Source organism: Macaca mulatta, chromosome 13 (genome assembly GCF_049350105.2).
Source record: "Macaca mulatta isolate MMU2019108-1 chromosome 13, T2T-MMU8v2.0, whole genome shotgun sequence".
Taxonomy (NCBI): Eukaryota; Metazoa; Chordata; class Mammalia; order Primates; family Cercopithecidae; genus Macaca; species Macaca mulatta.
Window position 1 is genome coordinate 21067441 of NC_133418.1, and position 26224 is coordinate 21093664.

The 26224-nt window shown below is 43.5% G+C and overlaps 1 protein-coding gene and 1 pseudogene across 1 annotated transcript in view; both read left to right on the forward strand.

The window, feature by feature from the left end:
* The window catches only part of LOC100427170 (acyl-CoA oxidase like), a 265642-nt gene that overhangs the window by 234781 nt on the left and 4637 nt on the right, over nt 1-26224 (forward strand). The window contains exons 13-14 of the mRNA XM_077958995.1: nt 2230-2361; nt 5124-5213. The gene's annotated coding sequence lies outside the window, so the exon portion shown is untranslated. The remainder of the gene's footprint in view (nt 1-2229; nt 2362-5123; nt 5214-26224) is intronic.
* LOC106993124 (large ribosomal subunit protein uL18-like) lies at nt 9287-10651 on the forward strand (annotated as a pseudogene).

The window sequence follows — 26224 nt, forward strand, 5'->3', positions numbered from 1 at the left end:
TCCACCTGCTGCAAAAATCGACTTGATTCAGATACCTCGTCCTGAGATTGGCTTACCCAGGTCTACACAGCCCCCTCCAGGCAGACAAGACCCCTCACGTGTTGCCTCTGAATGAAACACAGGGTCCAGGCAGATGGAGTTCCAGGGACAGAGTGGGGCAAACCTTGGAATCTTGCTTGACTGAGTGTGGATGGCCCCTTGGCCTGACTCAAGGCTTGAGGGAGATGACAGAGGGTTAACTGAGGATGCCAGGGCCCTCCATGTGGCTCTGCACTCAGACTCTGCACCCTGTCTCTCCTGAGCCTGAGGCCACAACCCAGCCCTGCCCCATGGACCCCAGGCAGGAGGCTGTCGGCTCTTGACCCAGCTGGGTCTGGGGTGACATTCAGCTTCAGAAGTCATGCTTTTCTCCCAGCCCTGTGGATCCCACTCAGCATCGGGTGGCTAGTGCAGGAAGCCCTCTGCCTTTGTTTCTCTTGGGCACCTGCTCAAAGTCCCTTTACGTGCAAAGTCTTTATTCCTTGTTTCCTCCATCTCCACTTCCTCCCCCTGAAAAGAGCTGATGGCCAGTTGTCACTGGGGCCCAGGAGAGGCTCCTTCCTCCCCTCTCACCTGGGCTCTTTGTCCTGTGCCACACCTGTCCTGGTCTTTGTGAGGCATGGCCGTCTCCACGCTGGGCTGATAGAAGTCCACCTCGCATCCTTTGAGAGAGCTTGAGTCACCTCTAGTTGCCATTTCTAGCCTCCCTCCCCGCCAACCCCCGAGAATGAGGGATGCTGGGACACTGCCCAGGTTCAGCATTCGGCACCGCAGGCTATAGAAGCTAAGGCAAGGTTTCCATTCACCATTCTGCATGTATTCTTCTTTCAGCGATGACTGCATATATCATTAGCAGTGTTCAGTAAGGGCCAAGCAAGACCAGGATCTCAGAGTCAAAGTTGAGCACCACATAGAGGCCGGAGCAGCACAAGGCAGGGGTTGGGGACAGGTGGGAAAATTGCTACCCGCTACCCAAGGCCACAGGTTATCCCAGTCGGATCCAGAGGCTGGAAGAGAGGAGTATAAGGCTGTTTGTCTTAAATAAAGGGCAGGGGGGCTAGAAAGCAAAGGTGGTGGGTGGGGCAGCTGTTTTAAACAGAGAGGCAGGGATACCTTTCTTGCAGTGGAACTTCTTCAGACCTGAGATGGAAATGAAATGAGGGAGCCCCATGGAGGTCTGAGGGGAGTGTTCCAGACAATGAGAACAGGATTGCAAAACTCCTGGGAAGTGGGCAAACTGGTGTGGCCAGAATGAACCCAAGCAAGGTGCAGGGAAACCTCACTGAACTTCAGTGTTTTCATTCTGAAAAGTGGAGTGATGAGACGTGAGAAGTAGAAATGATACATTGTATGTAGTGCATATGGAAGTTGACCCTCGGTAGTGGCCTCCATGACTGTCCCTACTCTAGGCACACGTTGTGGCGCTGATCTGTAAAGACGTGTGAAGGTCTCCTCTGACTGTACCTTCCATGTGGGGTCATGGCCCTCCTCCTCTCACAACTTTCCATGGCTCCCTTTTACCCAGATCAGCTCCATTGTTGGCTTCCGGGTCTTTCATTTCCTCCCCCACCAATCCCACCAACTCCTCCCTCCATCCTTGTGATCCTTAGTCCAATCCTGAGCCTCTTTCTTGGGGTCTTTCTCAGGTACCCATTTACCTTCCACCTTGGGAGGTTGTGAATGACTTTTTTCTTTCTTTCTTTCTTTCTTCCTTTTTTTTTTTTTTTTTTTTACAGTGCTTGTGTATTACTTTTAGTAATTAATTTAAAAAACCCAAAAAGGTCATTTTTAGTTAAAAAAGATACAGACACACATGCACAAACTGTTTATAATCGTTTGTCCCCCAAGAATTTGAGGCCTCAACTATAGAATTTAAGTCACTCAAGGAGACTCAGACTGCAATCCCCATTCAGTGACTGCTGTATGCCATGGGTCTTTCTCTAAGCCACATACACATTTACCCAGAACATGGATGCTGGGACTTTCTAAGCCTGGCTAGTTTCTCAGTGGGTCACCTCAGGCTCCCAAGGATTGAGACTCCTGGGAGGCCAGGCCTTTCTGGCTTGTTCTAAAGAAATTAGATCATAAATGCACCTTGTTATTTTCAGGAGATGGAAAGCAACTTGACAACCACGACCCTGCCTCGCATGTGTTGGACTTTGATTTTTCTTGTTGCCATTTCATTTTCAGTTACCTGCAAGTTGTTTGAGGGCTGTGAGCCTTGTTACCTCAGCTCTCAAGGGCCAGGTAGAGTCCAGAATCAACACCCCGTTTCACTTGACTTTCAAAGTAGAAGAGGAGCTCACAGCTGAGTTTCACCAGGTAGGAGAAAAAGGAATTTTATTGTATGTGAAGAGCTGATACAGAACATCTCTGTGCTCCCAGAACTCCATTGCCTGTTCTTTGGGAGACTTCTGGTGTCTGTTTGCTGGTTCTGCCCTTTGAGTAGAGTCTCTTTCTGGTCATTTCAAAACTGGATCGCCTGACTTCAGGGCAGGGTGGAAGTGTCAGAGAACAACAAAGAGCCGGTTGCCCTCTCCTTCACTGGAGGAGAGCAGAGCAAAATGCTCAGAAAAAAAAAAAAGCACTTTGTTTCTTCAACATTAGTATTTTGAGTGTTTTGCAGCTCAGCTTCTTAGGTATAACCACTGCTTCTCAACACTGAGGTACTGTATTAGTCTGTTTTCATACTGCTTAATAAAGACATACCCGAGACTGGATAATTTATAAAGGAAAGAGGTTTAATGGACTCACAGTTCCATATGGCTGGGGAGGCCCCACAATCATGGCAGAAGATGAAGGAAGAGCAAAGTCACGTCTTACATGGTGGCAGGCAAGAAGGCGTGTGCAGGGAACTACCCTTTATAAAACCATCAGATCTTGTGAGACTTATTCACTACCATGAGAGCAGGGCAGGAAAAACTCACTGCTGTGATTCAGTTACCTCCCACCGGGTCCCTCCCATGACATGTGGGGATTATTACAATTCAAGATGAAATTTGGGTGGGGACACAGAGCCAAACCCTATCAGGTGGTATATTTAGTGTTACTCTTCTTCCACATCAGAACTTGACAGATGATTCAAGAACATTCCAACACAATCCTGAACCTCACTTGCTTCATCTGTAAAATGGGGATAATTCCTACTTCACCGGGCCATTGTGAGGCTTAAAGGGATTCTGTGAGGTAAAGGAAGTCTGTGTGAAGTCCCAGCACAGTATCTAGCATAGAGGGCACTGTAGAATGAGAAGGGTGAAGATGAGTCCACTGTAGCCTTATGGGGAAATCACTCTGAGGCAGGACCACACTTCATCAGAATCTGATTTCGTGTGGTTTGCCCACAAGGCAGTTTTAATCCTGTGATTATTATGGGGTGGGGGGATGTGAACTTCTGATTGGAAATGTTACTGATTTACTTACCCATGAACAAAATCAGTTTAACCTTATGAAGGTAATTAAGGCTTCTGCTGGGGACTCCTTTGCTTCTGTAAACTGCAGGTGGTAACACCGCCCAGTCAGCCTTGATGGGGAAGAGGGAAAGGTGGCTGGGCCTTCCAGGGTGGCTCTCCCCACAGGAGCAGGACCAATGCTTACAAGTTTTCAGCTCTCTGAGGGCGGCAGGAACCTGGAAATCCAGGCTTCTAGGACCCCTGTGGCCATTTTCAGAAATGGAGCAGGTCCCCCAGGTATGAAGGGTACCTGGAAATTCAAGAGTATGACTGCCCATGGGCCTCTGTGGCTTGAAAATATTATCGGGGCAAAATTTGTCATTCCTTATTCAGAGCTAAAGTGCTCATTGCACATAGTCCTGGGAGAAATAACAGGACAATCAGCTTTGACATGACGGACACAGGCAGAAGTGATTTGTGGAAGTGGGCTTGGACAGAGGGAACAATTCTGGAGGTTTAACTGGGAGAACAAAGAGCTGGAAGAAGGAGGTAGTGCAGAGGCCCTCAGAAGGGGAACGACCTGGAGCCACACAAAGACGGGCTTTGCTTCCTTCATGTTTTGCTTGGGACCGAACTTGCTTTCTCCTGTGTAGCTGATTCTCTGGTTTGTGTGCAGAAACACTGCCAACACTGCCATTTAAATAAGGATTTCAGGAAGTAAAAGGGAAAAAAAATACTGGAGTGAGAATTTATGGTGCAGCGTATTTAATGATATTAAGATGCAGAGTGGCAATTTAAGACATTTTGCTGCCTCTCAGGGAGTTTTGTAGGTATACAGGCTAATTTTCAGAAGGCTTATTGGGGGTAGGGGAGAAATCATTTGCCTACCTACGGTGAGGTATAATCACTAGTACCTTGGCATTTATTAGAATTTGGAAGAAAGATGGAAAAAAATCAGTCTACTTTATTGAAATCTTTTGCAGAAATGTGACACAACCATTTTCTTTTTTTTCTCTCTCTTTTTTTAATTATACTTTAAGTTCTATGGTACATGTGCACAACGTGCAGGTTTGTTACATATGTACACATGTGCCATGTTGGTGTGCTGCACCCATTAACTCGTCATTTACATTAGGTATATCTCCTAATGCTATCCCTCCCCCTCCCCCACCCCACAACAGACCCCAGTGTGTGATGTTCCCCTTCCTGTGTCCAAGTGATCTCATTGTTCAATTCCCACCTATGAGTGAGAACATGTGGTGTTTGGTTTTTTGTGGTTGGAATAGTTTGCTGAGAATGATGGTTTCCAGCTGCATCCATGTCCCTACAAAGGACATGAACTCATCCTTTTTTATGGCTGCATAGTATTCCATGGTGTATATGTGCCACATTTTCTTAATCCAGTCTGTCATTGATGGACATTTGGGTTGGTTCCAAGTCTTTGCTATTGTGAATAGATGACACAACCATTTTCAAATAGTTTTTATTACCACCAAAACAATATTCATGAACTAAAAGCTAATGTAAGGAATCAAAATTCTTACAGTGGTTACTTTGGCTAGGAGAAATAGAATTGTTTTCCTCTTTTCAATTTTCTGTATATTTTTTAATTTTAAAGAAAATGTGAGTCCTGTATAGTGATAGGATCGCAAATTTAAAATGTGTGTGTGTGTTTTTTTCTTTTTTCTGCAATAGGGTTACATGATGGAAAATTGAATCTCAGGTTTAAAGTGTGACACAGATGTGTTTGCCACTTTTGAAGGTGACACTGTTGTTATGCTTCAGGTAAGATTCGGGAAATGTTTTCAAGATCAAGAGTTATCCAGAAGTCTGAAGTGTTTCATATGTTTTATCTTTATCTGATTGCCTTATTTAATTGGCAGGTGCTTTCCTGTGAGGCACTTGATATTTGTTGTAGCTGAACGGGGGATGAAATTATTTCTCTCTTAGCTGATCTTTGACTTTGAATTATATCTTTTTGGTTTAAGAAAACCGCTTACACATAGTGAGTCAGATTCTTCTACTGGGAAGGGCATTTTGGAAGAGTATGTAAGGGCCCAGAAGATGAACAAGCGAAAGACATGAAAACCCAATTTACAAAAGAACGACAATGGATCAGCCTCTTAATGATCAAGGAAATACATATTAGACTATTCTGCAATACTGTTTTCCTTTCTCAACCCAGTCGGCTCATGTTTTAAAGTATGTTGAAGTCGCTGTGCTGGCACGGGGCGTCCTCTTGCATGTTGCTGTTGAACCATGTATAATTCTACTTCTGGGCTGTATTTTAAGGTAACAGCCTGAAATACAGAAAACTTTAAGGCACAAACATTTTCACCAGTACATTATTTATTATAGCAATAATGTTGGAGTCCAAATTTTCAACAATAGGAAAATTATTATACAGTATAAATCATGCTCTGGCCATTCAGTGGGGAATTATATAGCTTTTAAAATAGTGCTTTCAAAGAGTGCTATTTATAACCGAAATTTAAAACTCATGGTGAGTAAAAATGCTACAAAAACCTACAAGTCATGCATTGTTTAACAACAGGAACATGTTCTGAGATATGTGTCATTAGGCTGTTTCATCGTTGTGTGAACTTCATAGAGTGCCCTCACACAAACCTGGATGGCACGGCCTACTCCGCACCTAGGCTCTGTGGTGGAGCCTATTGCTCCCAGGCTGCATGCCTGTAGGGCATGATACTGTACTTGAATACCACAGGCTACTGCAACATAATTTTTGTTTGTTTAATGATACGTAATATTTTTACATATATAAGGGATACATGCGATATTTTGTTACATGCCTGGAGTGTGTAATGATCAAGCCAGAGTTCTTAGGGTGTCCATCACCTCGAGTATTTATCATTTCTATTTGTTGAGAACATTTCAAGTCCTCTCTTCTATGTATTTTGAAATATGCCGTATATTGTTGTTAACGATAGTCACTCTACTCTGCCATGGAACATTATAACTTATTCCTTCCACCTGACTGTATATTTGTACTGATTGATCAACTTCTGTTCATCCCCCTTACCCCCCCCTCCACACCTTTCCCAGCTTCTGGTATCTATCATTCTAATCTTTACTGCTATGAGATCAACTTTTTTTGCTCCCATGTATGAGTAAGAACATGCCATATTTGTGTTTCTGTGCCTGACTTATTTCACTTCACGTAATGACCTCCAGTTCCATTCATGTTGCTGCAAATGAAATGATTTCATTTTTTATGGCCAAATAGTATTCCATTAAATACACACACACACACACACACACACACACACACACACACACACACACACACATTTTCTTTGTTCATTTCTTCATGTGATGGGTATTTAGGTTGATTCCACATCTTTGCTATTGTGACTAGTGCTGCAAATGTGGGTGCAGGTATACCTTTGATATATTGATTTATTTTTCCTTTGCATAAATACCCACTAGTGGGATTGCTGGGTCATAGGGTAGTTCTATTTTTAGGTTTTGTTTGTTTGTTTGTTTGTTTTGTTTTTGAGAAACCTTCATACTGTTTTTTATAGTGGCTGTACTAATTTACCTTCCCACCAACAGTGCCTAACACAATTTTTATGTTTAAGTATTTGCATTTGGAAGCACATCCAAGCATAGATAAGGTGATGTGTTGTGCTATGACATCATGATGGCAAAGATATCACTAGGTGATGGGAAATTTTTAGCTGGGGCACTTGACTGTATAAAGAATGTGATCATGATTTGGGGTTTTTAAAAAAGGACAACAGGGACTCCTGGACTGCTAAGATAGAATAGCCCCAATTCCTCACAGATTTTCCTCTTCACAATTAAACTCCCCGGACAAAATACAACAGACAAGCATGGGAAGAGAAGACCCTGGAAGGGGGAAGGAAGAAGGAGGCTGCCGAGGGACTTTGGGACTTGAAGAATGAAACAGCAATAAGGTCTCTGGATTTCCTTATTTTCTCCCATATATCCCAGACAGGATACATGTCCCCTGTATCTCTAATAGGCACACACAAAATATGCTCCAGGAGACACCTAATCCCCTAGCCAAAGGACCAGAAAGATGGTGGCCTGAGGACCGAAAATCTTTTTGGTAATACCCATGCTACACCAGCCAGACACAACAAAAAGGCATAACCACTCTCCCCACCCCCGTTGACAATTTCAGCCTCACTGGGAGCTGATCTTCCACTGGATCCCTGACCTAAGGAAGCAGGCAGAAGCAGGGGTAGTACTCCTATCCCCCACCCAGTGGCGTTTGTGGGGCTGAGCAGGGAGCTCATCTTTTATCCCTCTCCTGGTGGAAACAGGTGGCGCTCAGATTCCCCACCAGAGTAGTGTCAGCAAGGCCTGGTGGTGAATCCACCCGCACTCAGCAGCAACAAGAACCAATGAGGTGGCTTAATGTGGAGCCCATCACCAGTGTGCTTCCGCTACCCACCCTGGGGCCAACAGGGGTCCAGCAGGAAGCTGAGTCTCTCCTCCCATCTGACATCAATTAGACTAACCAGGAGGTGTGAGTAGGGACTAGTCACTACTCTGTGTTCTCCCCACCCCTGGTGTCAGTGGGCCCAGTGAGGAGCTGAAGCTCTACATCCACAAGACAACAAGAAACTGGATCAAGCAGCGTACAGCAGAGCCAGTGGACACTTTGACCTTTTCCCTCCCTGTCCCCTAAACCCCCAAAGGGGATTTAGTGGGGAGGTGAGGCTCTAGCCTCACCTGGCATCAACAGAATGAAATAGGACAAAGTGGGGGAGTTAATATCCTTCTTCCTCCTCCCCTATTGTGGCAGGAACCAGTAAGCAGCGGAGCCTTCACCTCATCCAGCATCAGTGAGGCACAATGACGTGGTGGGAAATGGGGGTAGTTGGCCCTGTGCTTCCCCACTCCCTTCCCTGATGTCAGCAGGACCAAGAGGAACTGAACTTGCCCCCAACCTGTCTCCAACAAGGCAGCGTGAGTCAGCGCTCCTTCTTCCCCAGCATGGTGTCGACGGGACCCAGCAGGAAAGTGAACATATACCCATCAGGACCTTTTGCTACACTTCAAGATTAAATATCATCTCATAATATCATATCTAAATACACTGGGTACAACAGAACATCACTTGTTATAAAAGAACCAAGAAAATCACAACTTGAATGAGAAAGTCAATAGATGCTGATACCAAGGAGAATCCAATGTTGGAATTATCTGATAAGGATTTTAAAATACCCACTATAAAAGTGCTTCAAAGGTGCACAAAACTGCTACAAATGCTCTTAAAACAAATTTTTAACATAGAAAAAAAATATAAGCAAATAAAAGGGTACCAAATTCAAATGATAGAGTTAAAAATATAATGCAACAAACTTGCAGTCTGACCCCAATAATAGATATGATAGAGGGTGGAATCAGTGAATTTGATGCCAGATCAACAGAATTTACCCAGTCTGAACAACAGAGAAGAAAAACATGAACAGAATCATAGGGATTCGTGGAACAATAACAAAAGAGCTAGCATTTGCATTATCAGAGTCTCAGAAGGAGAGAAGTGTGTTGCTCAATGTATGCAAAGGAAATACTTCAGACGATTATATTTAAAAAGTGAGGAGGGCAAAGAGACCTAAATGGAGGTAAGGTTTCTACACTTCACTCCGAGTAGTAAAACATTAATATCACTTGACTGTGATGAGATATATCACAAGTATTTACATGTAAATAATAAGACTATACAATATGATATTGTGATGTTCTGGGGGAAAACCTGATAGAAATGAAAGGAGAAATAGACAAATCAACAATTATAGTTGGAGATTTCAACACATTTACTTCAATGGTTAACAAAACTACTAGACAGCAAATCAGAAAGGATAGGAAAGAACTGAAAAACAGGCGCTGCTGGGCCTGCAGGTCTCTGTTGAGCAGCGGATGCGGGTCTCTGTTCCACAGGATGGGGTTTGTTAGAGCTGTTAAGAATAAGGCCTACTTTAAGAGATACCAAGTGAAATTTAGACGACGACTTGAGGGTAAAACCGATTACTATGCTCAGAAATGCTTGGTGATACGGGATAAAAATAAATACAACATACCCAAATACAGGATAGTAGTTCATGTAACAGAGATACCATTTGTCAGATTGCTTATGCCCGTATAGAGGGGAATATGATAGTCTGCGCAGCGTATGCACACGAACTGCCAAAATATGATGCGAAGGTTGGCCTGACAAATTATGCTGCAGCGTATTGTACTGACCTGCTGCTGGCCCGCAGGCTTCTCAATAGGTTTAGCATGGACAACATCTATGAAGGCCAAGTGTAAGTGACTGGCAAATGAATACAATGTGGAAAGCATTGATGGTCAGCCAGTTGCCTTCACCTGCTATTTAGATGCAGGCCTTGCCAGAACTATCACTGGCAATAAAATTTTTGGCTTCCTGAAGGGAGCTGTGGATGGAGGCTGGTCTGTCCCTCACAGTACCAAATGATTCCCTGGTTATGATTTTGAAAGCAGGGAATTTAATGCAGAAGTACACCGGAAGCACATCACGGGCCAGAATGTTGCAGATTACATGCGCTACTTAATGGAAGAAGATGAAGATGCTTACAAGAAACAGTTCTCTCAATACATAAAGAACAGCGTAGCTCCAAACATGATGGAGGAGATGTTTAAGAAAGCTCATGCTGGCCGGGTGCAGTGGCTCAAGCCTGTAATCCCAGCACTTTGGGAGGCCGAGGCGGGTGGATCACGACGTCAGGAGATCGAGACCATCCTGGCTAACATGGTGAAACCCTGTCTCTACTAAAAATACAAAAAACTAGCCGGGCGCGGTGGCGGGCGCCTGTAGTCCCAGCTACTCGGAGGCTGAGGCGGGAGAATGGCGGGAACCCGGGAGGCGGAGCTTGCAGTGAGCCGAGATCGCGCCACTGCACTCCAGCCTGGGTGACAAAGTGAGACTCCGTCTCAAAAAAAAAAAAAAAAAAAAAAAAAAAAAAAAAAAAAGCTCATGCTGCTATACATGAGAATCCAGTCTATGAAAAGAAGCCCAAGAAAGAAGTTAAAAAGAAGAGGTGGAACCGTCCCAAAATGTCCCTTGCTCAGAAGAAAGATCGAGTGGCTCAAAAGTAGGCAAACTTCCTCAGAGCTCAGGAGCGGGCTGCTGAGAGCTAAACCAAACAATTTTCTATGAAGATTTTTCGGATAAAGACAATAAACTTATGGACAGCAAAAATAAAAAAGGGACTGAAAACCATAATCAAGCAACAGGATTTAATTAAAATGGATGGAACACTCTATTCAGCAGGAGGAGCATGCATGTTTTTCAAGCATTGGTGGAACTTTCTTCAAGATGGACTATCTCCTGGGCCATTAAAAAAAAAAAACTCAGCAAATTTAAAAGAATTAAAAAGATATAGAATATGTTTTCTCATCATAATAGAATGAAATGAGAAATCAAGAACAGAAAGAAAAGAAGAATATTTGTAAACACTTAGAAATGGAGCAACATACTTCAACTAATCCATAGGTTAAATAGGAAATTTTAATGGAACGTTAAAAAGACATAGAGATGAGTGAGCATGAACACACAACACATCAAAGTGTATGGGATGCAGATAAAATAGTGCTGAAAGGAAAATTCATAGTACTAAATGCTTATTTTAGAAAAGAGGAAAGGTCTCAAATCATTCACCTAAATCCCTACCTCAAGAACAGTGAAAGAGAAGAGCAAAATAAGTAGAAACCAAACAGAAGAAAGGAAATAATAAAGTTAAGATTATACATTAATAAAATTGAAGCCAGGAGAACAATAGAGAAAATCCATGAAACAAAAGGCTGGCTCTGAAAAGAATCACCAAAGTTGATAACCTTTATCAAAGATTGACAAAGTTAAAAATTAAGAAGGTTCAAATCACCAGTATCAGGAATGAAACAGAAGATATATCTAGAGATCATGCCACCATTAAAAAATAATGAGGTTGCCAGGCATGGTGGCTCACACCTCTAATCCCAGCAATTTGGGAGGCTGAGGCAGGCAGATTACCTGAGGTCAGAAGTTTGAGACCAGCCTGGGCAACATGGTGAAACCCCATCTCTACTAAAAATACAAAAATTAGCCAGGTACGATGGTGCACATCTGTAATCCCAGCTTCTTGGGAAGCTGAGGCAGGAGAATCACTTGAACTTGGGGCGCAGAGGCTGCAGTGAGCCAAGATTGTGCCACTGCATTCCAGCCTGGGTGACAGAGTGAGACTTTGTCTCCCAAAAAAGGAGGGAATACTAGAAAATAGCTTTACATTGATAAATTTGACGACTTAGAAGAAATGGTCCAGTTCCTCAAAAACTAGAAACTGTCTGACTCAACAAAGTTGAAACAGACAAACTGAATTGTCCTATAATCTTAAAGAAATTGAACCCTTCATAATAATATAAAAGCTCCTGAAAAATAGATCTCCCGGCCTTGAAGCTTTGGAGAATTCTATTTACCATTTAAAGAAGAATGTTACTCTCTCCTCTTCTATTTTCAGAAAATTCTATTTCCAGAAAACAGAAGAGGAGAGGGTACTCCCTGATCATTTTAGAAGGCTAGTATTACTCTGATACTAAAAGTAGACAAAGATAGAAGAAAAAAGGAGTAAAGCTACATGATAGTAGCACTCATGAATGTAGATACAGAAATCTTCAACAAAATATTCAACAAATTGAATCTGATAATGTACAAAATGAATTACATGTGGCAACCTAGTCGAATTTATCTCTAATATGCAAGTATGCTTCAACATTCAAAAGTCAGTCAAATGCAATCCACCACATCAACAGACCAGAGGAGAAAAGGTCACATGATCATGTCAGTTTACACAGAAAAAACATTTGACAAAATCCAACAACGATTCGTGATAAAAACTCAGCAAACTAGGAAAGAAGAGAATTTCCTCAACTTGAAAAAGAGAGTCTACAAAAATTATAGCTAACATCATGCTTAATAGTGGAACATTGAATACTGTTCCCCCAAGATTAGGAAAAAGGCAAGAATGTCCATTGTTATTCAACTAGTGCCAAAAGTTTTAGCAGTGCAATAAGGCGATAAAAATAAATTAAAACATAGAGATTAGAAGGGAAGAAAAAACTGTAGCTTTCTGACAAAGTTTCAAAAGCAATCCAGTGGAGGAAAGATGGCCTTTTAAGCAAATAGAGGTGGAGTAATTGGACATCCACAGGCAATAAACTGAACCTCAACCTAAGTCTCACACATTATAAAGATATCTAACTCAAAATGAATTACTTAAATATAAAATGTGAAATGATAAAGCTTTTAGAAAAAAGGATAAAATCCTTGAGACCTGGGGATAGGGAAGAAGTTCTTAGGGTTGACATCAAAAGCACATTTCATAAAAGGAAAAATTGGTAAGCTGGATTTCATGAAAACTAAATTTTTTGTTCTATGAAAGACCGTGTGAAGAGAATGAAAAGATAAGCTACAGACAGGAAGAATATATTTTCAAATGACACCTCCAACAAAGGACTTGAGTCTAGAATGTATAAAGAACTCTCAAAACTCAACAGTGAAAAACAAACAATCCAATTAGAAAGTGGTCAAAGAACATCAGCAGACATTTCATGGAAGAGGATAATCCCATGACAAACAAGCACATGAAAATAGGTACATCATTGTAGCCATTATAGAAATGCAAATCAAAACTCCTATGAGATATTACTACATTTCTATTAGAATGGCTAAAATAAATATTAATAACATGAAAATTGAATAATCTTTGTGGATTTCACCAACACTGTTTTCCTGGTTGGGATGCCATTAAATGTTGTATAAAGTGTTACCACTGGGAGAAAACAGTTAAAGGGTGCATAGGATCTCTCTGAATTATTTATTTCTTTTGCTTCATTGCTACAGTTACATTCATGTAAATGCTACAATTACATTTAAAGAATTTTTTTAAAAGGTATAAAACAAAAACCTATGCATGAGTAAGTTTAGAAAGAAATAGAGCAAAATATTGATACCTCTATGTTGTAAGTGGTCTTGACGATTAAAAAAGAACATTCTTTCCATTGTTATTTATCTTAAAAAGTGTATTAGAATGAGGATGGCGGCATGGTATTTAGTGGCAGCTCCCCATTCCTTCTTAGCTTTTAGCAATATCTATAGGAGAGTAGCTTGTTTGGGGGAGAATTGAGACTTACAATTTAACTTGGGCTAGATTAAAAATTGTCTGTTTTTTTTCTCCCTCCTGTTTAAATGTTGCATCAAAAAGTCTTCTTAAGAATATTCAGTAATTCAGACGTTACACTAATTCACATTCTCCATCTCAGCTTGTGATCCAAGTGAGGTTTTTTGACAACTTGCTCTTTGGGAGTGTATTTTAAACATAAGCATGTGATTCAACAGCACTTGACCCTGAAGTTGTGATTTAGTGCTTTTAATTGCAAGCTCTAGCTTGTGAGCATTATGGAAAGGCTGTTTAGTGTGTTATGGGAATTGTCACAATTTCTGACTGTGAACTCTAGTGGAAGCATGGGGAAAAACAGGGACTTCTTGTTGTTTATCACATAAGTGGGAGCATGGAACATGAAATGAGGAACTCTGAACCGTGAACAGCAGGAACGTGCAGGGATGCTGGGCGCAGGGAGGCTGAGCACCTGGTTGGGAGAATGAACATCATCAGTGTAGAAAGCCGGGCACCCTGTGCACTAAGAACGCACACAAGTGCTCCAAGGCCTAGGCTGGGGAAGGAACCAGGGCATAGTCCAGTTTCACAGTCTGCTAAGAAACAGATCACCAGATCCCTTAAGTCCAGACTGTAAGCCTTGTTTTGACCAATTTGCCAGACAGATATCTTCCAGACACATACTGGAAAAATGCTACCTCAAGCGATGATCTAGCTGGAAACACTTCTTGTATAAGTGGGGTGTGTCAAGGGTCCCCAAGATCACCCCCAATATTGATGATTCACTAGGAGAACTCATAGGACTTGACATATACTTATACTCATGGCTATGATTTATTACAGCAAAATCATATGTAAAAAATACATATATATGCACACACGCATCTCTGTCTCTCACACACACACAAACACACACTCTCACACACATACAAAATGCAAGGTCAGCAAAGGAAAAAGGCACATGGGCTGAAGTCCAGAGGAAACCAGAAACAAGTTTCCAAGAGTCCTCTCTCAATGGAGTCGTGTAGGACATGCTTAATTCCCCCAGCAACAAATTGTGACAATGCATGTGAAATGTTTACCAGGGAAACTCAGTAGAGACTCAGTGTCCATGGTTTTTATTGGGGGCTGGTCATGTAGACTCCCTCTGCCTAGCACATATCAATGCAGACTTTCAGAAGAAAGCACATGTTCAGCACAAACCACATTGTGTGCTCAAACGGTTTGGCACAGTGAGCCACCCTTATCAGTCAAGGAATGGTGGGAATCTTCCCAAACCCATGTTCCCAGATGCACTCTCAGGATAGCAGTCTCAGGCCTTTCATGTTAACTGTATTTTGCACATCGTGCCATAAGATAAAGCATATGCCCTTCCTGACTGGCATTAGTGCCCTTCCCTCTTCAAGGTCAAATAACTAGAATAAATAAAAACCAGGAATAAGTAAATGACAATGTCAATGACATTGACAGTGGGAGAGAGGCCATCAGATGACCAAGTATTTTTATTACTTTCTGGAGAATGCAAAGCATGGAATGAAATTGGCAGGCCAATCTGCTATAGCTTGAATGTTTTTGTCTCTCCATGATTAATGTGACAAAACCTACCAAGGTGATGGTATTAGGAGGTGGGGTCTTTGAGAGGTGATTAGATCACAATCACTCTGCCCTCATGGGTGGGCTTAGCACCTTGTCAAAGAGAGCTTCCTTGCCTCTTACACCATATGCAGACCCAGCAAGAAAGTGCCATCTGTGAACAAGGAAATGAGCCCTCAGCAGACACTGAATCTACCACTACCTTGATCTTGGACTTCCCAGACTCTAGAACTGTGAGAAATCAATTTCTGTTGTTTATAAGCCACCCAGTTTATGGTATTTTGTTATAGCAGCCTGAGCTGACTAAGACACAAGCTGAGTGGACGCAACTGGAGGTGGGGGTTGTTTCTTCTGGATGACTCTGAAGAGACAATGGGTCATAAGGATTGAGAGCAGGAGAGGAATTCAGGTGGAGGGTCATGCATTTCCATGAAGGCCTGTTTAATAGCAGGACACCCAGTTCCCCACAGCAGAGCACCTGACTGCAGTAATAGCATCTGCCACAGCTCCAGAAACCTTCTCTGGGAAGAAAACTTAACAGCCTGGCCAGGCAGTGCTTGGTCCCTTGGGGTGAGAGAACGAGACCCCTGAATATATAGCTTAGTGCTGGGGAGGGTCAGCCTGCTTGTTTGCCATCAGTGAGCACCGCCTCATAGGAAACCTGCCAGGTGACTGCCCTGCGTTGGACCGAGAGTTTTCTGCTGCTGGGTATCCAGGGGTGATGCCTCCACAGTGATGGGAGGTGGTGCTGGCTGCCTGTATTGGTCCACTCAGCCTTCCACTTGTATGTTGGAATCTCCCCATTTGGGGGAGGCCACCCTTCTCTGGGCTGGATCCTGCTTTGATTCTCCTTATTGAAGTAGAGATGGAAATTTCAGGAGACATAGGGGAGAAACTGGCCAGTGAGTTTCACAATATTCTGATCTTACCTACAGTGCTTTCAGCTGTCTACTGGAAGGTAAAACTTTTGAGATCCTGAAGGTGCTAGGTTGCTGTCCCATGATTGAGGGGATGTGCTGTGGCATTTCTGCAGGCTTTCCATGTTTCCCTTTAAGCAAGATGGAAAGTTTTCTGACCCTTTTATTATTTGCCAGGGCAGAAGTTGTAGCCCCTTGGTGAAATTTAATTATACCCTCCACCAAATCCAATTACTACCCACACCCATGAAATCCCATTATAACTTTCTTTTGCTTCATTAGAGATACACCAAGACAGGTCCCTTCCTAATCCATTATGGCAGATTCCCTAAAGAATGTTAGTTAGAGATTTTGCATATATTGTTCATTACTTCGCAGTGCAAATATGCAAAGATGCAAATGACCTGCCATTAACTTGCTTAAAGACCAGGAAGGGGTGTCCTCTTCCTGACTGGTCTGGGTGGCTTCTGTTGCAGAGACCTCTGTCTTGGAGCTGCCCATGGCAAGATGTGTGCCTGCTGATGGGAGGCCTGGCAGTAATACCATCAAGCCTTATGTCCAGAAGAGCACAAAATGTTTCTCCAATCAGAAGGGAGCATTGGGTTGTTTTGGTACCGGGCTATGGCGGGTGGCCAAGAGAACAAAACTCCTTTTGTACTTTTTCCGTGCTTAAAACACTAGACTCAACTGAGATGTAGTTTGGGGTAGGACAGACCTTTCCTGCAGGGGTTGGGGAACCCAGCTGTTCTTCCCCTGCAGGAATGCCTGAGCCGTGCTGTGGGGCAGGCCGGCTGATGTGTGCCGGGTACTAGCGGTGGGGCGTCAGTCCAGTGTAGTTTCTATCAAATTTGAACTGAGGAAGAAAATAAAAGAGACCAAGCACGTATCTGTTTTACTCTAAGAAAGCTGATTCCTTAGGAATTTCAGACCCCCAAGGGTATTTTCCTAAGGATAATCAGAGAATTAACAATCAAGCAGCATCAAATTTTTTTGTTTTGTTTTTATTTTCAACTTTTACAATCAAAAATTTCAAGCAAATTTCAAGACAGAAGTTGAAAGACTAGTACAATAAATGTCTGGGCACACCGTCCACCTGGTTTCATTACATGTTAACACTTTGCCATATTAAAATTTCTCTTTTTTACCCTCTATGCATATGTTTGTGTGTGCGTGTGTGTGTGCATGAAATCATTTGAGAGTAAGTTGCAGACATCAAAACACTTCATCCCTAAGAGCTTCAATGTTCATTTTCTAAAAATAAGGATCTTTTCTTATAAAATCATGATAACCATCATCATACCTAAAAAAGAGCAGTGATCTCATAGCATTATATAAAAAAATTTAAAGAAAAATCAACAGCATGAAAAAGAAGGAGCAAGATGAACAAACGTAACAACAGGCACTGGAGGAAGCAAAATAGAGAAACAAAAACTAATTAGTAACCCTAGGGATGTGTGGCCACATTGCATCCATAGAGCAAGAACAGCCTGCTATGAAATACGAGCATTCAGAGATCCATAAGTGATTGGAAAATTAAATATATACATTTACAAAAAAAAAAAAAAACAACTCCAATATAAGGGCTACAGAACAAATTTGAGAAAACTTCCCAGAATGAAGATCAGAAAGACAAAAAACGGGGAGTAGGATTAAAGGGAAATTTCCATTCCATCCATTTTTGATGGATAATCAGTCGAAAATCTATAACATTTCCAAGAAAGGGATTGGAGAATATAGAAAGGCAGGTAAATCAGAGAAATAGAAGAAAATTCTCGAGATCTGAAGAAAGGCAAACAAGTCTGGAGATTGGCAGGACCCATTGGAAAAGACTAGAGCCTGAAAACAACCTGGAGAATTTCAGGACATCAAGCAAGGACAAAGAAAGGCCTCAAAACCCTCAAGCTGAAAAAACATGGGATTATTTGCTAAGGCCTAAGAGTCAGATTGACCACAGACCTCTCAAGCAGCACTGAAGGATGCAACAGCTTCTCAACTGTAATGTACCCGTACATCCTTGGATATCTTGTTCAACTTCAGATTCTGGGGTGGGGGGATTCTGTATTTCCAGCAATCTCTTAGGTGATATTATGGCTCCTGGCCTTTGGATCACATTGAGTGGCAAGGGCCTACAGGTCTAGAATAAAATGGAATAATACCTTTAAAGTTCTGAAGAAGGTTGCTTTGAATGTAAAATTTCACAGCCAAATTATTGATCAAGTATGAGGCAAGATAAAGGCAGATATTCAGATGCACGATAAGTTCACTTGCTGTGCATTTTCTGAAAAATGTTACTTGTGGATGAACTGCAGAAAAGCATTCAAGAAATGAAGAATTTAAAAGACGTGGATCCTTTGTGGGGCTAACCCAAGTGGAGTATGTGTGAAGAAATACCTGGATGGTAGTGACGTGACAAGCCCAGAAAACAATTAGTCCAAATTTGAACAGGAAGTCAGAGGGGTCAAAAGACTGACTTTAAGAAGGAAACAATTTCTGTTCAACAAAAAGAAGCAGGAAGATTCTAGTGGTGTGATAGAAAAGGCATGTTTCTTCTTGAAACAAGAGAAAGAAGAGTCCATTAAGACTTCAGGAAAAACAAAACCACTCAAGAAAAGCATGCTCCAACTACGAGCAAACTAAAGCATGACACAAGAATGTATTTGACCTTCACACGGGGAAGCTTCCTCTTCTAGGAGAACAAAAACTACTTAAAAATGGTTATTTCTGGAGTGAGTTATTAAAGGTAAAAGATTGGGTAGGAGATTTTTGCTTTTTATTTAAGACTATTTAATAGGGCTTTTAATTTTTAGAGATCAAGTATATTTAAAACCATTAAAAAATATTATTTCCCTTTGATATAAAATGTCGGGGAGGGAAGAAAAGGAATGAAGAGTGACAAAGAAAGGAAGGGCTTTTCAAGAGAACAGACCAACTCATGATACACGCAAGCCCACCCCATCCTCCAACTAACAACCCTCTTTACTCCCACGACTGGGAAGTATTCCAGATTATTCCCCCAGACAAGCAGGACATCAAGTGTTAGAATGAGACCCTGAGACCGGCCTGTGTAAGGCGGTGGGTGTGGACTGAACCTTGGGCTGAAGAACTTGGACTCCTTCTGCTCCAGGAAGGAACCACATAGTGGACCTGAAAGAACATTCTCACCGAAGCCCTAGCCCTCTGGCTGTAGGGTGAGCCCCACGGATCAGCAGGTGAAGATGTTGAGATGCCAGTGGAGAAAGTGCAGATACCCCTAACGTCAGAGGTGGGGGCTGGGTCCACCCAATTGCGTGACATGAAGCATCAATTTTAAGGCTTGTGACTTGAATGGCAGCAGCAGCAGGGGCTGTAGGAGTGGCTGGTGCAGGAGTGACAGGGCTGTGGGTAACAGCTCTGCTTCCCTGGAAGAGCGCCTGCCTTCCTCGTCTGAGGGCCTCCTGGAGAGAGAGAGCAAGCAGAGTGCTGAGGGCCTCACCCAGCAGAACCAGAGCAAACAGTTCAATGGACCTTCCCTGAAACCTGCAGACAGGGACTTACGTCCAGAATTACCTCTGATGATGGCAGAAGGGAGGTGTAGAGGTGTGTGAAATGGGGCCAGACAGGCAGGCAGAGGCCTGGCGAGTGAAGGCTGTCAAGGCCATGGGGGATGATGGGGGTGGGCGGGGGCAGCCAAGCGTGGGCCTGGGCCCAAGTTCTCAGCCTGGAGGGGGATGGTGGTGCCCAGGCCAGGGTGGCGGCATTGGAAATGAAGTGTAGAGGAGGGCTGGAAGATCAGTTTGAGGAACAGAATTGATACAATGCATTCCCAAAACGTGAGCATTCTATTTTGGGGATGTGGAAGAACTTTGGAGTGATTTTTAGAAAAGAGGACCAAGGTAGTTAGAACAGACAAGATCTGTTTTTCTCTTTCCAAATCCATTGACCCATACACAAAGCTGGCACTAAGTTTTTCGAAACCAGATGTAGCAGCATCTAAATATTTACATTTTTCCTCATCAGGACTCCATGTGTGAGATTCTGGAGAAAGGGAGCCTTCTGGATCTGGGGCCTTTGTTCATGTTTTCTTCTCTGCTCCCCAGAATTGGATTTTAATGTAGTTTTTCAAATTGGGGACTATGAGTTCTTGACAGAATGTGTTAATTTTGTGTCTTAATTTTGATGATCATCTAAACAGATACAGTCCAAGCAGTACACACAGATCATCAGGATAACAGCCACATAACCAGAGATTGCCGTGGGGAGTCTGGCCTTTGTCTTGCACTGCTAAGCCTGTCAGCACCAGAGAACACCTTGTTGATCACCAGGAACCAATGAGGAAAGAACAGATGTAGGTTTTCTATGATTAAAACATCTGTGTTTAGTGGAGGCCAAAGATTGGTATGATGTGTTTGCTGCTTGAAGAGGTATCTTAGTCCATGTCTTCTTCTGTAACAGAATACCGCTGAGTAATTGATAAAGAACAGACATTTATTTCTCACAGTTCTGGAGGCTGGGGAGTCCAAGATCAAGATGCTGGCGTCTGGTGAGAGCTACTCTCTGCTTCCAATATGGCGCCTTGAATATTGTGTCCTCACATGGCGGAAGGCAGAAGGGGAGAAAGGGGTGAACTCACTCCATCAAGCCCTTTTTTAAAGGCACCTAATCCCATCCACAAGGCAGGAGCCCTCATGGCCTAATCACCCCCAAATATCTCCACCTTTTAGTACTATTACATTGGCAATACCTAAATTTTAGAAGAGACACATTCAAACCATAGCAGAGAGTTTTACAGCTCACAGAGAAGTATGGCAGAGGGATCTCTCTGCCCAGTCCTCAGGGGTGTGGACATAACTCCCCCAAAGGAACTGGCACAGGCTTGAAAAAAACAAGTTCATGCTGCAAAACACTGTCTGTCACATGTGATTAGGGCTGTTGATTTGAATCTTATTGGTTTTGTAGTTTTGCTTGTATTTAATTTCATAGTTTAGAGTTGAACAAGAGCTATAAACATAAGGTGTTTATATCTAGTTTTATGTTTGAACATGTTTGAGTAACGTTATAATTTGAAACAACTTAAATCAACATTGGGGGTTAAGGAGAATTGTTTTTCTTTCAGAAAGGGTTTGCATGGTACTCAAGTTGTAACAAACCAAGTAGGATTTCTTTTTTAACATTCTGCCCATTGCCATTTCATTCTTCATTTTGTCACAGATTTAAGACAAGTTACTTTCTCTTTTCAATTGAAAAAAATTCCACAAGTAACATGTATTCCAACGACACTGGATGGTTTGTTGTTGTCATCAGGGGCTTGGGTTTCGGGAGGGGGCTGACACACGCATGCACTATGAGGAAGCTTGCTGGAAATGAGGGCGATAGGGGGATGAGTGGGGGTTAGAGGGAGGCCAGGGGAGGTGAGAATGGGATGGGAAAACACTTGGGAACAGCAGCCGCCCCTGCACTAGGGAAGGTGGGCACATCTGCTTCCTGGAGTTCGGGTTAGCAGTCAGGACACGTTTGTCTGCGTGTAATAAATACCCATCTAAAGTGGCTGAAACCATAAGAACACCAACCATGCTTCTTGGTGACCCCACAGCTGGGGACTGTCTGCCCTTGAGTCCCTTGCTTCTGTCCAGCGTCCAGTTCCACTGACACTGGAGTGATTTCTGGGTCGTCTCACCAGTGTCTTAAAACAGCTGCCACAATTCTGGGGAAGACAGCACGAGGGAAAACCTTCCCCAGAAACCTTCAGCTGAATTCCTCATAGGTCCCATTGGCCAGGGCAGTGCCCGTGGCCCAGCTGTATGAAAAATGGCATTTTCTACCTCTTTAGTGAGAAGTTCAGGCCAGAATGAAGTCTGTATGGGGTGTGAGGGCCGCGGCTGCCTGCAGGAATGGTGTGCTCCTGAGCTGGACTCCACTGGGCCGGCTACAGATGGTGATGGGAAGAGCACAGGGGGTGCGGGGCAGGGGTACACTCCCAGGCTCTTTGTACCATGTGCATGGGACCCTTGGACTAGGCCCACAACAGGAATCAGCAGATCAATCACCTTCAAGGCCAGGCAGGTACCTTAATAACTGCAGCAGACCCAGAGGGACTCAGAGCACCATGGGGACTGGTGCACACGCAGAGCCTTTGCCCCTTTCCAAAGGGGCTGTAACCTCTCCTCAGCTCCCACTGATCATTGCGTTGGGGGAACATTGATTCAGGCAGTGTAGAAATTCTAAGTTTTCAACAGAAGGTAAGCACATAATTTGTTTTTAATGCGAAATGGCCATGGGGGTTGTGAGGGGTGTGTCTAACAAAACCCGTCTATGGCATGGGGTGAGCAACAGAGCCTTGCACACAATAGGCTGCAAAGGAGGGAGCTCTGGAGGAAGAATGCACGCTTAGGCCAGGGCGGCCTCATGGCCAGATAGCCCAGGCTCTGTTTCACCCACATTGAGGGACTGTGAAATCCTGGGCTTAGCCCCTCTGAGAGTTACAGCCCTCACCTGTAAAACCGGGACCATTACCTGTACCTTGTAGGACTCTTACAGTTACTCCTGTAGAGCACTCAGCACACAGTAGGGTCTCAATTAAGGCTGTGTTGTGGCTATTAGAATAAGCTGTGGGTTCTGCATTTGGTGATGTTTGGTTGTCAGACACCAGGGCTCACGCCCCTACTGTGGCATGAAGTAGCCTGGGCAAGTTCCAAGTAGGAGAGCCAAAATGTGTCCAGGGGACTGATGTAATGTGGCGCAGATGTGTGGGATGGGAAGCGAAGGGAAGAAGAGACACCAAGAAGGGAGAAAGGGACTGGAAGAGCTCCCGGTTCCTGTCTACTGTGGCACAGCAAACCACCCCAAACTTCCTAACTTAGGGACACACCACAACCAGAACCACCATGTTGGGCCTGTGGACTCTGCTTTGGCTCAGAAATTCTAACAGGAAATCGCAGAGGTGGCTCATCTGGCAGCCTCCTGGGTCTGCACACCGGGCTCCGGATACTGACACTGTCACTCAGTTCCCCAAAGCGCCTGGATAAAGACAGCTCTTCCGACAGCAGCCAAGGCCTGGTGTCTAGCCCTGCCCTGCCCCTTCCTGTCACACACCCTGGCCGTCCAGGCTTCTCCATGCTGCGTTGTCTCTAAAGGCGCTCTGCCCACAGCCCTGAAAGCCTTTGTTGTTGCTACCATTCCTTCTCAGATTCAGAATTTATGTCAAGCGTGGGTGCGCAGTCCCGCTCTGTGCCCACTAGCTTTGAGTTCACCTGTCATCTCATCACGTGATCCTGACAGTCTGTCTGCTCTTGCCCCTCGCCCAGCACACCACAGGTTCCTGCATTCTCTTTGAATCCCCAGTGACTAAACAGAGCCTGGCATACAGTAGGTGCTGCTTAGGTGTGGAATTATTGAAAGCATGGACTCTGGGCTTGTGTAGTGGCTTACGCCCGTAATCCCAGCACTTTGGGAGGCTGAGGGGGGGGTGGATCACTTGAGGTCAGGAGTTCGAGACCAGCCTGGCCAACATGGTGAAACCCCATCTCTACTAAAATACAAAAATTAGGTGTGATGGTGGGTGCCTGTAGTCCCAGCTACTCGGGAAGCTGAGGCAGGAGAATCGCCTGAACCCGGGAGGCGGAGGTTGCAGTGAACCGAGATCGCACCACTGCACTCTAGCCTGGATGACAGAGTGAATGAAACTCCATCTGAAAGCATGGACTCTGTGTTGAAGTCCTCAGCCCCACTACTTCCTGGCTATGTGACCCTGGCAACTGGCTGAACCTCTCTAGGCCTCAGTTGTCTTATGTGGACAATGGAGTGAGTGATTCTATGAACTACCCAAAGTTGTCGTGAGGATTAAATTAGGTGTTCCATCTAAAGAGTTTGGAACAGAGCTTAAGTTTGGAGCAGAGCTTAGCCTTAGTAGATAGATGCTCAAAGAAAATGAGTAGTTGCTACTATTAGGTGTTGTATAAATGAATGAACACGTGAATGAAGCTCATTCGTTCTTTAAGGCTCAGGTCAAGAGCTCTCCTGTTCCATAAAGCGTTCCCCAGTCCTCATAGTAAAGGGATCCACTTTGAACTTGCTGTGCCTCTGTACCTGTCGTGTTCTTTACAGATCCCTCTGAGTATAGTCGTGTGTGCACAGGCTGATCTCTCCGTCTGCGCTGGAAGACCCCGGGCGACGGCTGTATCTTATTCATCCTTTTAGTGTTCCCTATACTCAATATAAACAGTAGGTGCCTTGTACATAGTAAGTGCTCCATGAATGTGGCTGGAAGGAAGGAGGCAAACCAGAAAGGGGAAACCACTTTATAGCTAACTGGAAAGAGACACTAAGGAGATAAGTTAAACTTGGTCCAGATTGAACTGAAAACCACAACAAAACTAACCACTTTTAAGTTCGATTGAATTGTGCATGTTTTTTTGCTGGGCCTAAATCACTGCCTCAGATCCATCCATCCTTCCTGGTTTGAAGTTCAAATCCATGTTTTTTTTGTTTTGTTTTGGTTTGGTGTTTTGTTTTTTGTTTTTTTTTTTTTTTTTTCTTGAGATGGAGTCTTGCTCTGTGCCCATGCTGGAGTACAGTGGCACAATCTCAGCTCACTGCAACCTCCGCCTCCCAGGTTCAAGTCAAATCCATGTTTAAGGCCCAGTAATTACTCAGAGCTGCTTACATGTTGGTTTCTATGCTAAAGTAGTCCTTCCCCTTCTCTTTCCCCTTCCCTCTCTTCTCTCCCCGTTCCTTCTCTCGTCTCTCTCTTCTCCCCCTCTACTCTATTTCCCTCCCCTGCTCTTCCCTCCCTTCTTCTGCTGTCATCCCCTCTGTCTCTGCCTCTTATTTCTTCTAGCCAGGAAATTTTTAAAGATTCTCCCCAAAGAAATCTTGCCTTGATGGGATGTCCAGCATGTAAAAGAGGTAAAGAGTTAACATGCATGATGGTGAAAAATCAAGACCATCCACTTGGTCTTTTCTTCATTCTTATACCCCTAGGTCACCCGTGAAATGCCCTTCAGGAACCTAGGCTTGCCAGATGTATGAGAAAGAAATATAGGATGCCTAGCTGCGTTTGTATTTGAGGTAAACATGAATATTATTTCAGTATAAGTATGTCCCATGCAATATTTGGGTGTCCAAATATAAATTGGGTGTCCTCTCTTTTATCTAGCAATCCTATTGGAATCCTAGGGCCAGGGCCAGCTTCATGGGGTGAGAGGTGAGCAGTGGTACAGGACCCTGCACTCAGAAGGGACCATGCTTGATTTAATGCTCTGTTCTCATCATCATAAAAGTCTTAGTAATATTTGAACAAGGGGGCTGGCATTTTAATTTTGTGTTGGGCCCCAAATTATGTAGCCAGTCTACCTAGGGTTTCTTGGAGCATGATTTGGGGCCCAGTGCCATAAGTACTGCCACGCTGAGTGAATTTACCACTCTATGGTACAAATCCAAGTGCGGCCCCACTGCCTGGATTCATAATGGTTATCTGGTGGGCTCTCCTTAGAAATCACATTTTTCTATTATAATTGGCTCTAAGTCTTTCTGCCTTGGCAGCAAACTCTACTTGTTAGGCTCTTTAATCCAAGTTTCACTGTACCTAGCATAAATCAGTGAAATGCTTAGTGTGTGGAAATGCTGGTTGCTTCATAGATGCCTTGAAAAGTGATTTGACCTTAAAAATAACTTTTATTGGTGTTACATAATCATGTTGCATGATGCATATGATATTTATTGCAAATGTATGTTGATGATGTCATCATTCTGCACAATTGCTAAGACTCATAGTTTCCAAATGTTGGCTGTAGATTTGCTTGATTCCTCCTGCAGATGGGATCTTTTTTAAAAGAAAAGACGTGGATGTTTTGACTGCTCACTCACCCTAGAGTTCTACTAAGAAAGGGGCTCCTGAGCAGGTGTATATGAAAATAAAGAGTGCAGAACCAACAGAATATGCAGAACCAGAGAACTGTATGAAGAGCCACAAAAACACCACCCACAATCACCTATCACAAGTTGTCTTAAGGAAACCTCGAATAAGTAAAACACCAGACCACCAGACTTAGAGGAGAATGTAATCACTTGTGTTGCCGAAAATGTTTCACTTTATTAAACAATCTACTACTAGGTCCATTCTAAGGAATGAAATATCTAGAACTAA